This window comes from Mugil cephalus, chromosome 23, assembly GCF_022458985.1.
Source record: "Mugil cephalus isolate CIBA_MC_2020 chromosome 23, CIBA_Mcephalus_1.1, whole genome shotgun sequence".
NCBI lineage: Eukaryota > Metazoa > Chordata > Actinopteri > Mugiliformes > Mugilidae > Mugil > Mugil cephalus.
Window position 1 is genome coordinate 10,612,651 of NC_061792.1, and position 14,466 is coordinate 10,627,116.

General features: G+C 44.9%; 1 protein-coding gene across 10 annotated transcripts in view; it reads right to left on the bottom strand.

Annotated features, from left to right (window-relative positions):
• LOC125000808 (beta-1,3-galactosyltransferase 1-like) overlaps nucleotides 1-14,466 on the bottom strand; it is a 101,613-nt gene that overhangs the window by 47,070 nt on the left and 40,077 nt on the right. For 9 of the 10 annotated variants that reach the window (XR_007111390.1, XR_007111389.1, XR_007111388.1 and 6 more), the window contains exon 3: nucleotides 12,628-12,677. The exons of the other annotated variant lie outside the window; for it this stretch is intronic. The gene's annotated coding sequence lies outside the window, so the exon portion shown is untranslated. The remainder of the gene's footprint in view (nucleotides 1-12,627; nucleotides 12,678-14,466) is intronic. 10 annotated transcript variants of the gene reach the window in all.

Consider the following 14,466-nt stretch of genomic DNA (forward strand, 5'->3'; position numbering starts at 1 on the left):
TAATGCGTTGCTTTCCGCTGGCTGACGTTCGGTTTCGTGTATTTCCGACAAGGTCTTTCAACATCTCCTCCACCTGTTCAGCTTCAGCTCAACACGCTGGGTTTCCGTCTCATCTGACATCTCCATCAACTCGCCCCCAAAAACAAAAACAAACGGCCTAATTGGCTGCTTATAAGCCGGCGTTATTCATTAGCGGCTCCGTTTTGGTATTTGTGAAACCCTGCGAGTCGTGACCTTTTCCGACTTCCCGTGCAGTGCACCCATCATTTCGCGCTCGGCGCCTGAAACGCAGCGACTCACTAATGCAGCTGTATCATTTCATCAACGTGGTTCTGAGATCTGACGTGACACGAGAGGTTGTTTTCCATCGGTTTTCCGAACGCATCTCGCGTTGCACCGGAGGCGCATCATCGGCGCTTATCCTCATCATCGCTCTAAATGTGTGTGTGTGTGTGTGTGTGTGTGTGTGTTGGTATCGTGCTGACCGCGCACAACAAAATGATTTCCATTAATACAGTCTCTCCATCTGCTGCTGTTTGAGAGCTGCGAGTCTTGGAGGATATACTTATTAATCACCACACTCTTTTGTTTTCGAATAACTAATCATTGATATATATTTTTTTTTACATCAGGGCAATGAAAGGTCGGCATCAGGCCTTGGATTAGTGGAGATATTGAGCCACTTTTCAGCTGTTGTAGACACTTTCTTCCCTCAACAAACAATAAAAAAACCCACCTGAATATTTTAGAATTCTCATGCAATATATTTAATATTTATCGTGACCTTCCTCTGTCTGGGAATGGGATTGTTTGCAAGGTGTTGACCTGGCCTCCAGATTCACGAACTGATCAAGTGTCTGTGTGATGATCCACAACCCACAGGACCCAAAGACTAAGAACTTTGTGTTTCCAGACGCCACAGGACGCCCTGATAAGGTCCGTGGTTTTATTTTAGGTTTAAAGGGCTTGATATTAGAACCAGAAGACCCAAACGTACTCCCTGAAGCCGTTAAAAAGTGACTTACTATCTCCTCCTTCTTTTAGGATGATGCATATTTATAAATCTTTTTTATCTCCATCCACGCGCCGGCGTTGAGGTGGGTATCTCTAGAGGTGCAGGTGAGACGTGGAATGGAATCGCTTTGTCCTGCAGAGCGATACGAGCAGGACACGACACGGACGCAGCCGACTGACGCCCGCCGCGTGAAGGTCACACGTGCGCAAATCAATCACACCCCGAGAAAAGCGAGAGCCTTTGTCTTGCTTTTCTGCCGGGCAGCAACACTTTGAAATGGATTCCAAGTGATGCAAATGGAGAAAAAAAAACCCTCAAAAGAAAGAAAGAAAGACAGAACGGAGGCAGGTTTTGGCCACATCCTTAAACCGACTCTGCAGAGGGGCTGTAATGCACACGCCCACCTGATGCAAAGCGATACAGCCGGCACACGTCGCAGCCGCCCACACACACACACACACAAGACATACACACTAGCCTTAACAATTCTCTCTGATCTCTTTAATCTCTGGATGTACAACATCACTCCTTTCTCCTGGTGGATTTAGATTAAAGCTGAATGTCAGGCAAGTCAAAACAATACAAAGGATGAAGCATCGGAGGCATCTGAAAAAAAAAAAAAAAGTTTGATCTCCTCCTCCTACTGCTTCTTTTGACCCAAAACTAATTTGGAGCTTTTGTTTTGTTCTCTGTTTTGTGCACCGTCCTCTGTGGAAATATAAAATGCCGCCTCCTTTCACACCTGTAAGAATTACAGGGATAATTGAACCCTGTGTTGATGAGTGTTGTATGTTTTTTTTTTTTTTTAACCCCCCCCCCCCCCCCCACACACACACTCTCTGACTGCCTCCCCTGGAGGAAAACCTGCCATCAACTACGAGGCCGTTCTCCTTTGAGGACGCTGGCAGGTGGAAACTTTGTGTTTTTCAAAATGTCAGCTATTCAAAAAGCCTTGAGCTGCCAGCGGTTTCTAAAAATCCGCTTGAAAATACTTTAGTTATATAAAACTATCAAACGACACCGTGCATTTAGAAAGCCGAGGATGACATTTCCGTCAAGGTAAATGTGTCATGTTTTGCGTTTCATGACTCTCACCTCGCTCCTTCCACGTGGCTCCTCAGGCGAGAGCGAGGGAAAACTCTGCATCCCCCTCCCCCTTTCCCTTCCCCTCTGCTCTCCTCTCACGAGTCCTTTCCGGCTGCCGGGGCTCCAGAGTCGCTTTTGTCATTCCCACTTCAGCTGCAGCCGCCTGTGTGACAGGAGCCCCCGCTGCACTGCACTGCGCATTTTCAGGTGTCCCCTGAAAGACGGAGCCTCTTCGCCCCGGCGTGAGCGCGCGCGCTCGGGTTTTACGGAGTGATCAAACAGTCCCGACACCTTGATAATCTCGCGCTCCCCCCGTCCGTGTCCGCCCCTTATCTTCCTGGACAAGCTGTGAGTAATGAGAGCGGGGTCTGAGCCAAGCCGTTTGGCTGTGTAATCCCTTCCATAACGCCCTTCATTGGAGGGCCAGGGGTCGTAAATAAACAACGGAGCGCCGCGTCGCAGACGGCCGGGAGGCAGCGTCGAGGCGGCGCAGATTGTAAATTGGTCTTGCTCCGAGAGCCGGGTGGGGGTTATTCCACGGACGGCTAAGAGGGTCACACGGTGGCACGGTGTGACTGCTGCAGACGCTTATTATGCTGAAGGTGTGATGGGTGGTGGGGAGGGGGGGGGAGAGAGGAGGGGATGGCAGAGCTGTCTCGGGGTTATGTTGACTGCTGGACCTTGTGATGATAGGGAGCCCCCGTGGGGGAGACGGGGGACCGGGGAAAGCGCCCCACTGCAGATGTACTTTTTTTTTTTTTGAGTATATGTTAGCGCACGACTGGCTGCGAGGGATGTTTGAGTTTCAGCTGCAGGTGTTTCTCCTCCTGTAGCTCTGAGCCCAGCAGCCAGGTGCGTGTTTGCAGGTCGCTGCAAAGTCAGAGCGGGGGCCTCGTTGCTCAGTGTCAAAATGGAGGACGGGAGGGAGGGAGGAGGAGGAGGAGGAGTCATCATTGTCTCTGTGGAGGGGTGGGGGCGGCAAAGGGAAGGGGGGCCTCCAGGGACTTGAGCCCTTGCCGAGTCCTTGAACTCCTCTCTATTGTAGCTGCTCGCAAACAGAAAATAACGGCCTTGTGCAGGTACACACAGAAAACTGCAGCACGGAACAATATCCAGGTATGAATAATATGTTGTGTCCTCTTTTTACCACAGCAAGGAGGGACAATAACTAGAGAAAGTAATTTTATCCTCAGGTGAATTAAGCACCTATGCATCTGTCAGGAGCCGGTTATAGTCAACACAAACCTCGGATCATAGATTCAGGCATCGAGTGCATCACTGTTTTACAGCATTCACTCAACAACACTGCAAAGTCCAACACTGTGTCATAAATTAAATGATTATATGATCTTGTTTCATCAAGGTCACATTGGTGTGGGACACATCTGACTTAATTCCTTTGGTAGTATGATCCCCCAATGGGTTAAATGCTGCCTGCTCAGCAGGGAGTCTCTTGTGTAAGCAGAGTGTTGCTTCATTCATTCATAAAGACAAAAAAAATAATAAATAAATAAATAAATAAAACAGTAGGCCAGAAAAAGAAAATCTATTTAAGGTTCGCGCCTGCTTTTATCAATAAATATAAACCATTTCTCTCAATGTCACGATGTACACAGGACACGTGGAGCTGTCCGTGGTGCTGAAACAGCAGCAGCGACCGGATCGTAAAAAAGGCCACGAGTTCTTTTAAACCGGTTCCTCGCGGTTCTATCACTGAAAACTTTTTTTCCCCAAACACTCTGAACGGCCCCTCAGGAGCAGGTTCATCGCAGTAAACACCTGGTGGCTCCGGTCCACAGCCACTAAACCGCTGCAGAAGACGAGAGCAGACGACCGAGAGCTCCAGCCTCTGCGGTGGAATCATTTATATGCCGAGTCTGTTTGTATTTCGCTTTCAGCATTTCCAATTAAAGTTCTTGAAGTTGTGCATGAAAACAGGTGGATAGCGGTGCAGCTTGTGACAGCCTCAGCTGTGTGCTTTTCATTTATTTATTTATTTATTTTGAGGCAGGAGAATTCCTCAAAGCAAGTCAATATTCAATGCTTAGCTCACATTCAGTGCGACGCAGTTTGCATCACATCACGACTTAAACACACATGTTCGAATTTAACTATAAACTGGACATTTATATATAATTAACCAGCACAGAAAACACAAACTATCATCAGCCTAAGTTGAGTTTCTTCTCCGTCTGCATCTGCTTCCAGTTTCTATTTAAATCGCTGCCTCAGAAAGTGTCACTTAAGCTGAGAGAGAGTGCGGTTCAAAGCGGCCCACCGCTGCGCCCCTATAAACTGAAATTAGTCCTAGAATTACTTTTACATAACATACCACCGACACAAAGTACTTAGTATGCTGTGCAGCCCACTTGGAGCCACCAGAGACAGCTACAAAGCCCGCACACCCACGGACGGCAGCGGAGAATAAACCTGTGTGGCTGAGCGCTCGCGTCCAGAGAGGCGGTTTTGGGCAAAACTCGCGAAAGTTTACGCCGCCGCTGCCTGTTCTGATCAGTTGAAGCAAGAAAATATTCTCAGAGAAATGTTTTTTTTTTCTTCATCTTTCACAGTAATTTTTTTTCCCGGCCTACACTCTATTTACATCCTCTCTTCCCCATTTCTCTCAAAATACACAGGGAAAAAAAAATGAAAAATGACCCGGTTGACAAAGGCTGACTTGATATATGGGCCTTGAAAACGCAGCCTTTTGAACCTGGTTCTAATTTTATGCGGCATCAACACACCATTGTGCCAGGGTCCATTCCCCCACACCGGAGCAGAGGCGCCGCGGTGCATAAAAGCCCCCCTTTATGAAGTGCGCTGTCAGTGTGCGGAGGGAGCGCCTATTCATCTACACAGAGTTTAGCTTTATCAAAGTCGTGCATGGTTAAGAGCAGGCAATCTCTCATTGAATGCACAAAAGACTAGAGGATTTGGGGCTGAGGAGGAAGCCTCCCAGTCCAGGCTGCCCGGCTCATTTCTGACATCAAACATCGGCTGTTCAAAGAGACGCGGCGCGCTCTGTGTGCGCGGAGAAAACACACCTCCAGGAAATGGGAATGTGTGGGGAGTGGAAGAGAAGCGGGGGGTAAATGGTGAAGGTGGTTGTCGGCGAAGTAGACTTACCATACGCGAAAAAAATAAATAATAAAAAAAAAAAAAAAAGGAGGGGAGAATGAAAAATGCATCGGCTGTTCACTGAAGGCAGCTTTGCTCCAACATTTTCCATTTTCGAGCACTTTCATCCTGATGCGTTGTCGTCAGCGGTCGAACTCAAACATTTTTATCTTCGTTTAAACCCAGGAAACAACACCAGCAAACTGTTGATGAGCCCATTACCGACCTCAGTTCGTCAAGAGCAGGTTATTAGGTCTGGAGGATAAAATAATTGTTTTCCCTCCTAGGGCGACTTAAGTATTAAAATCGTTAGAGAAATCGCTAAAAGCATTCGGGTTCATCCGCCAGGGAGCGACTGTCGCCCCGAGACGACGCGTTTGTTGTTTAAAATCTGACTGGAAAGAAGCGGTGTTAGAGGAAAGATCAGGTGATCAAATGAATCATTAGGCGTCATCCTCCGAGGAGCGAGACGATCAATAAGCAATTTAATGGCAATCAGACAAGCGGCGGAGGAGCGGGGGGGAGGAGGGGAGACGCCTCTGGACCCGGGGTTCCTCCTGGATTCACTAAATTACGCTTAAGACGTTTTAAAAAAACCCAAATCTTGGTCTAGGTGAATACGGTAGAACATGACTGAATTATTTAGGTTAATGTAAAGTTGATGGGATCTCAGTCATTATAATAAAGTAGCTACTTTGGCAAAAATTAATTAATTAATACTGTATGAGGCCTCTGAATGACCCAATGATTGCTTTTAAAGATGGGAATACGTGCTCCGAGCTTCTGACTACTTATGCCACAACTTTAAATCATCAGAAAAGCAAGATACGAGTAAAAAGCAACTCTCATTTATCTAGAGATGCTCCAAGTGGCCAGGAAAGCAGAGCTCTCTCTCCGCTCGAGTGGACGTGCATCACCGCTTGCCAAAAAAAACAAAACAGTGCTAAAACGCTGCACATAGCGTTGGATAAAAGGCTCGACTCTATTTCTGCTCCGCTTGCAGACATTAGATACACCGGTGACTGTGGGTCGACCTCCAGGAGAAATCAGAAGGTGCATCCGCCTCGAAGTGATAAGGCTTCGAGGGATTTCGGGGATACGCGTCACGTCTGCGCACACACACCGAGGGTAAATACAGACTCATCGATTGGTCTCATCGATACCTGTGAGCGGCGGTTTTGATTTGTTTGACCTGCTCACAGTGAGATGAGCAGATATTAAAACAGCCTGATTAAAACAGGTACTGACCATGGACCTTCTGGGAGGGGGGGTCCTCTATGGATCATCCCTCGGATACTTGATGACTTTGGTGAATTTAGAGGCCGGGTCGACGTTATTTACTACTCCCGTCAGCGGTTTTAATGTTGTGGCTGATCGGTAATGCAGTCCACAGACTGACTGGTGTTCCAGCTGACGCCATCAGAGCTGTCCCGGTCCACCCGTCAGCAACAGCTGATTGAGAGCCTGAGTGGCCTTTACTCCTCGACCCCGGCTTAGTGGATCCCAGCTGGTAAATCTTGTGTATGAACGGACACGGAGAGGTGAGCCTGCAGTGACTCACATGTCAGCCAAAAAAACAAAAAACTAAATAACCCTTGCGTCCTGCAGAGCGTTTATTTGAAACCCCATGCTCACATTGTAAATACCCTCAGACGTGGCCAGAGAAAAAACAAAAAAACAAAACCTTCTCTTTTCAGAGACACCAGACGTTATTGTTCCAATCGTAAGCCCCTCGGCGCTCGCCGATTGAAACCCCACCACACTTTCATTTAATCTGACAAGGATAATCTTCTGAGATTGCCCTTTCCCACTGTGATGTTTGGAGAGCTTATAAAAGACTCGCTTCATTGATCTGAAGACACTTTAAGCGGCCTTATTGTTGTTCCCGTGCCATAATCACAAATAGACCCCTTGGAATGGAATAATGCCAAACAATGCCAGTCAGCGTGCGAGTCAAGTACAATAAAGCCGTAATAGTTTTATCATTGCTTTTAAATTGTGCGGTCCATCTGTATGTGTGTGTGTGTGTGTGTGTCTTGCCTTTTGACTGTGTGTAAATCAGCGAGCCGTTCAAGTGCAGCTCATTTAATGTAACCACAGAAGATGCTCTTGTTCGCGCAGATTAAAATAAGAGGCGTTTTACGACGACGAATGTTGCAATTTACGCCGACGGTCTAAAAGGGAGGCGCCCCCCCCCCCCCTCCGCACACGCCTCCATCCCTCTTCATCAGGCCTCCACCTCCCACTGCGACAAAATGTACTCCCCACCACCCCCCGAGGCCAGCATTTAAAGGTTTACATCCCTAATGACCCGCGATAATTCAACGCCGATCGATTGGCGAAATTGACTAATGAGTTACAACCCCCCCGACGTTTATCACAGACGCTTCTTTGTGGACGCATTTAATAAGCTTTGTGATCCCCGCTACCTCGCTGCCATTGGTGGCCGGGCCCGGACCAATCTCTCACCGCGACTGACTGCCGTTTACGAAACCGTGCGTGACAAACCGCTCCGCACAAGGGCGACCGGTGGGCGGGGGGTGGGTGGACGGTGGGAGATGTATGAGTCGGCCAAGTAATGCATTCATAGAGAGAAGGATGGAGAAATTGGTCCCGCGGCATGATGGAGCGTCTGCTGAGGTGTCTTTTGATAAATTATGATGAAGTTATGCAAATAGTGCCTGCAGCTGGTTCTCCTGCATGTACCGTTCAATTAGTCTGTCACCGGGGTGGTAGACTAGCACTTGGACCGGAGCGATGAATCAATCTGTTAATGAAATTTATCAACTTTGGTCTAAATGAGAGATCAGTACAGTACGGTACAAAATCAAAAATGGCGTCTCCACCTCCTCCCATCAGACTAATTGACGCTGGCTCCATCCACCAGTTACAAAGACTTTTTCCTAGTAATGGTCCTGTGCGACTGCTTCATGTACCGGTTGCCAATGGCAACTGTCAATCATCACGAGGTCACTTCCTGTTTTTGGCGCATCAAAATTCCATTACACTAACTACCTAAAATAATAGAAACTATTCTGGAAAGAAAATTATTTGACGTGTACTTTAGTGTTAGTTAAGAGGAGGTGGAACTTCTGATCTATACTACAGCCAACCACAAGGGGGAGCTCTACATTCTTTGGCTTTACTTTTTAAAGGTCCCACATTATGCAAAACTCACTTTGTAAAGGTTTTCTGACTTGCTCCACTTTTTAGCGAATGTGTGCTCAAACAAGCAGATCTGACATTTTTCCCTTCTTGATGTCATGTGGGGAAATAACCACTGCCTTTGACCCGCCCCCCTGGACAGATGAGCCCGCCCTCTAAAATTACCTCTAAAATTTTTCTCCTCACAAACACATGTGGCAAAGGTACGAGCAACAATGAACCGTAACAATTACCCTTACAGTTAGCGGGAGCTAGCGTTAGCTGCATGCTAGTAACTGTAACAACACATACCAATTAACATATTTTTAACTAACTATTCAGAAAACCTTCTTTCTGGGTCAGATTCTGGTTCAAACTGGCGTGGAGTGGGCGTGGCCAGACACAGCTCATTAGCATTTAAAGGTACGCAGACGCAGAAACAGCCTGTTCTCAGTGGAGCTCACTAGAGCGACATTTTGAGTGGCTGTAATTCAGGACCAAAGCTGAATTTGGGGTAAAACACTTTGAAAACAATGATGTTTGATCTGTGATACGTATATGAAATTGTTGAAAAAATGCGTAATATGGGACCTTTAAGTAGCCGTCACGGCGTAATCCCAACTACTTCAAGAAAACTTCAAGAAATTTGCTTTTCTATTTCGATATGCAAATAAGAGAAACACTCTGACTTGTCAAGAAAATTACCTCGAGGTGCTGCGACATCCTTTTAGGTCTCTGTGAAGATTCACAGATGCAGCCCAAGTCCTGGGCTGGGAAAGTACGGGAAGCAGTTCAGAGAAGGCTCCGACATACAGACTGTTCCTCCCCACGGCCCATCATCATCACCATCATCATCATCATCATCACATTTAGTGCCTTTCACAACCAGACTCAGCACAAATCACCCATTCATTCATGTTTTACAGAGCCACTTTCCAGCCAGCCCTCTGCACAAAGTGATTAGACACAGATTTGAAGACCGGTTGGATCCTCGCTGACACATTTTCCAGTATTTCTGTTCGGTTATTAGCCTAGAAGAAGACCGACTTTAACCAACCACAAATCTCTGTTTGGTGTGGAGTCTCTCCGTTGGGAAATGATGATCCCCCAACAAAGATCTGCCAGGCCAATCAAATAGTTTGGGCGTTAGCAGCCATACACGTCATCTGAGTACCGTGGAGGTGAATTCGTTGTAAGAGGAGGTTTCAAAACGGGAATTTCGAGTGCGATTTGAGCTTAGGATATAATAATACACGCGGAAATGTAATATGTCTAGCTGAGAGCCACAGCAATTAAAACATGACATCACGTTAAAACACTCTTCAAGGCCAGAATATGCAAACTATATGCAGATTAGTAACATGATTCATGTATTAATTTGGCATGCTGAGCGGTGATTAGGTGAGTGGGAGTAAGCTGCAGCCACTAAACCTCGGCTGAAAACAGCGCTGGCAATATCCTTCTTGGTCTCAAGTTGAGAGGTGACCTTTCCACGGCGTCCCTGCCTGTGGCGCAGAGGAAGCGCGCACATGTAGGAGATTTGAACTTTAGCTTGCATGGAACATCTGACATATGTATGCTAACCGTTTACGTCTCTGCGGGCTGTTGGCACGGCGCTGGGAAGCAGGAGGCAGAATCGAGGCTGGGCTGAGACGTCTTATTTAGGTTTATTTTCTCTCAGCTCTGTGTAGATGTGTGTTTTCTGTCGTACGCGATGCAATAAATGTCAAGAGTGCACCCCTAATTCATGTTGCACCCATTTACATGATCTGGCACCATTGCGCCCGCTGAGCTCGTCAAAGCAGTCATGCTGCTTAGAGGAAAATTTCCAAAGTCGTGCTGATGTCATCGGGGTTAACTCGGCGTGAGAGCTGGAAAAATTACAGTTTTTGATCAAAACAGCCCGAGGGAAAGGTGTTTGAAAGACGCCGTTGTTCATTTACAAGCCGTTGCATCGGGGGAGATGTTAGAGTCAGGGTTAGATTCGGGACAAATACGTTGATGCGTCGCAACATTCATTGGGAAAATCCAACGTTAAAGTTTAAAATTTGAAGAAAATCCATGAAATAAAGCAGCTGACATTTGAGAGATACTTGTCATTATAAATATATATATATGTATATATCCTGCATAGGGCAGTAATCAGCCCAATAGATCAAAACTCCAAAAAAAAAAAGGACAAGGAAGTCAAACATTTGCAAAAATTCCAGTGTCATAAGTTGATCTGAGCACTTTTCTTGTCCAATCTTCAGTTAAGTTGAATATATGTACAGTCAAGTGGAAACAAATCTCCCTTCTGGGACAAATAAAAGTCTAAAAATTGAACCTGCTCAGTCAGTTAATTCCAGCGTTGTGTCCATATCAGCTGTTTTTGAGAAGTGAACTCAAACAAACATGTGCAACAGAATGGTGGCCGTGCTGGAAACATAAATAATAAAAATGTATAAAAACCACAGATGAAACCTTCAGGTGACCCTCTACAGGAGAATACAGATACATTCACTTAAATCAAACATAACACTATGTTTGCCAATTAATGACTGTAGTAAATAAATAAAAATAAATAAAATAAAAAGGGTAGTGACATTTAGTGGCACAAGTTTGAAATGTGTCACAATTATGTTTTAATAAAAGTTTCCAAGTTTATTGACTACGGTCTGTTTTTCTATTTACAGTTTAATTAAGTGAGCGATTGACTCACCAGAACATAATTAATTGAAAAACAGCTGATAGAATAACAGACTAATCCAAAAAATATAATGAGCCGATAATTAGATTGAATGAAATAATCGTTTGCAGCCTTAGAATATGAACTGATTAACATATTAAAAGGTAAGAACTGACAGTGAGTGCAAAGATCACAGATTCCTGAGGTGAACACTCAACTTAAATGCATCATTACAGATCAACGTCTCGTCAGCTTCTTCCCCTTCAACTTCACTTTGGACGAGCAAACTCCAACAAACCAGCACACAAACAGCTGAGCAGTTCAATAAATGACATCAGTATAACAACATTCAGGCAGCCGACCCTCGACGCTCCGGAGACGTCTCTAAAACTTCAACAAACCAAAGCGTTTCTCACTTAAAAACACTCAGCACATGCTCATGACTTCATGTTCGCCCACGCACACACAGATGCAGCAAACAGCTTGAAGTTTTAGCTGGTGTAGCTCGACTGTTGAGGACGGTGAACATCAGCCCTTTTCGTTGGAGGGGTCATCCACACACATTTCAGCATCAGCAAACGTTTAACATCTTAAATATGAGCGTGCAAACATGAAAAAGCTTTTCTCCAGCCACACAAACACAGCGCCTTTAAAAATCGGATGTTTTCCCCTTTTATTACAGTTATAAACCGAACCGACGTAATTTGATTTCATTCACACTCACGGCGAGAGAAGTGAAAATCCCCAGAGGGGCAGCGAACGCATCTGCAGCGGAGGTCCGGTCGCAGGTTAATGGGTATTCGCGGCCACAAATTACACCACGAACACAAAAAGAACTTTTCAAGCAAATCTCGCCAACGGTTATTGAAATTCAAAGTCACTGAACACATCCCGGAGTTAATCTGAATCCATTATTAAGAGATGGAAGGAACGCGGAGTGACCGCACAAAGGGAATATAGAAGGAGGGCCTTATGACTAATTAATATATTTTTAATTAATTATTATTACTTTGTAGAAATCTGTGTTCACTTTGAGAGTAACGAGGAGTTTTTGTGTAATTTTTTTAATACTATGAGTAATTTTTTTCCAAGTAATAAAAGGGGAAAAATCTAATAAAAGACACTTTTTATAAGCACTAGTAATAACTTTCAGCACTAAGCAACACCATATGTATAATACACAGTGATTATAGCCTGGCTCAATAGTATGAGACTTGAGAAAGGAGCAGATGAAGCACCAGGATGCCTTGCACACCTCTTCATAAATTAATTTAGTAATTCCCTTTGAAGACAAAGAGAACACAGGAGGCTTAAACGCATGTAAGTGCGATAAAGCCTCCGCTCCATTAAACTGCCAGATTCACGTGGCAGACCTCAGAGGCAACAATGACTTTTATTCAAGGCTCCTGTTTTCCGTTTGTCAGCCTCTTCTGGCTTTCATCCAGCAAGAAAAAAAATAAAAAAATAAAAAAATACACAGCTGCTGCGTCTACCTATTATGAGGAGCCTTTTTAAAAACCAGAAATAGGCTTCACCCCTGAATGAGCAGCGATTTGACAAACAGACAGGAAGCTGAGGTCAGTGCAGCATGCCGTACCTGACACAGCTGGCTCTCGTCCAACGCAATATGGGCTCTTCATACCATCCCTGCAAGAGAAAATAAGGGGGAAAAATAAGACGGAGGCAGGTCAGGAGGACTTCGAGAAAAGAAAGAAAGAAGAGGCAGGAAGCATGTGCGTCTTCAGGACTTTTAAATCCGCTCAAATAAACATGTTTTATTGAGAATAGCAGGGAACCCGAGAACCTCTTGAATAAATGAATCTTTATTTACTTAAAAGCTGAACCCATTCTGTCAGGAGGTAAAACAATGAATCCGAACACACACACACGTGTGGCTTTTACTTCATGTGAACTGCGTTTCAGCTTAAATGCGTCTCGACGCGGGTTTTAAGTGTAATCAGCTGGATGGCTCATCAGTATGCTGCAGCCAGCGCCGCCGCCGCCACCGCCGCTATCTCCTAACCGTGGCAACAAACAGGCAGGGAGGAGGCGGATGGATCTATTGATGTATGCTCTTTCAAGAGAACTTATCATTCAAGACCCACTTACGCCCCAGAAAAGGTCAAATGAAATTCTCTCGTATCAAATTGGGTTTTTCACTTGATTAATAAGCTTCCGAGGCAGACGCGGCGCCCACGCGGGATGAGGCTCAAAAACACCATCAGGCTTTTCTCTTACCTTGAGGAGGGCGCTGAACTCAGATAACAAAACTAATTCAGATACTCCAACAAAAAAAAAAAAAAATGTGTCGCAATCAACGAGTCTTTTAGATGTTACGATAAAAACTAAACTGAGGTTGAGACTCGTGCGTTTGCGACCTGCGTGCGACTGGATGTGTTGGATAACCGCATAAATAAATAAATGTGATTTCACAAACAATGCGCTCCCCTCACAGCTGAAGTGCCCTTGAGCAAAACACCTAACCCCCCAATCAGCTCCCTGGGTGCTGCACGAGGCCACCCGCCGATTCAAATGTGCCCACTACTGTTTGCATTTAAAAATAGACGGCGGGGTAACAATATCCAACAAGGACAATAACAATCCGTGTTCTACTTTTTCTGCCAATATTACAGAGGAAACACATTTACCTGGTCAAGTATTGTTCATGATCAAGTGCTAGCATGTTCGTTTGTGTGAAATTTCACCCATAAATGTAACTCTAAACCACAAGTGTCAACGTTCTAGGTCACTAAAAGTAAATTATCCTCACAAATTGACACAGAATAGATGCAAGAAAACATTGTCCTGCAGGGGGCACTAGAGGAAATGTCTCCCTTTGATGTTTGTTAATTTTTTATATAGGAAAAATAAAGTTATAAAGTCAAAATTAATGTGAACCTTGATCTAAAAAACACAACAAGTTTGTTCTTATGCTAGCCTTATACTAGCCTTATGCTAGCTAGTTATCTAGACTAAAGGCTAGATAACTAGCAGCTAGCATCATATATACTGTGAAACCCACGTGTGCATGTACTTTAAGGACTTTTGTGGACAAAATACTTGATAACACTAGATAACTAAGTAATTTCAAACTTTTAACGGTGATGGATGAACACGGAGACTGAGGAGAAGGCAAACACAGCTCCGTGACTGATGAGGCGATTCGGCTACAAAGCGTTTTACAGGCTCATATAAGATATTTAAAGTAAGTAGACGCTGGGATATTTAAGTGAGGGCCTTTTATGTATTGAAAAATGTTTTCAACCACATTTATAGGCCTGTTAATGGTGAAAATAAGACATTTATTTCAACATCCGCCCAATAGGGTTACACTGTAGAATCTTCCCTCCAATGTATCAAACATGGCGCCATGATTTGAGTTGACCAGACTCTCTAATATACGGTCACTACTGGTGATTATTCTTCTTATTTTTCC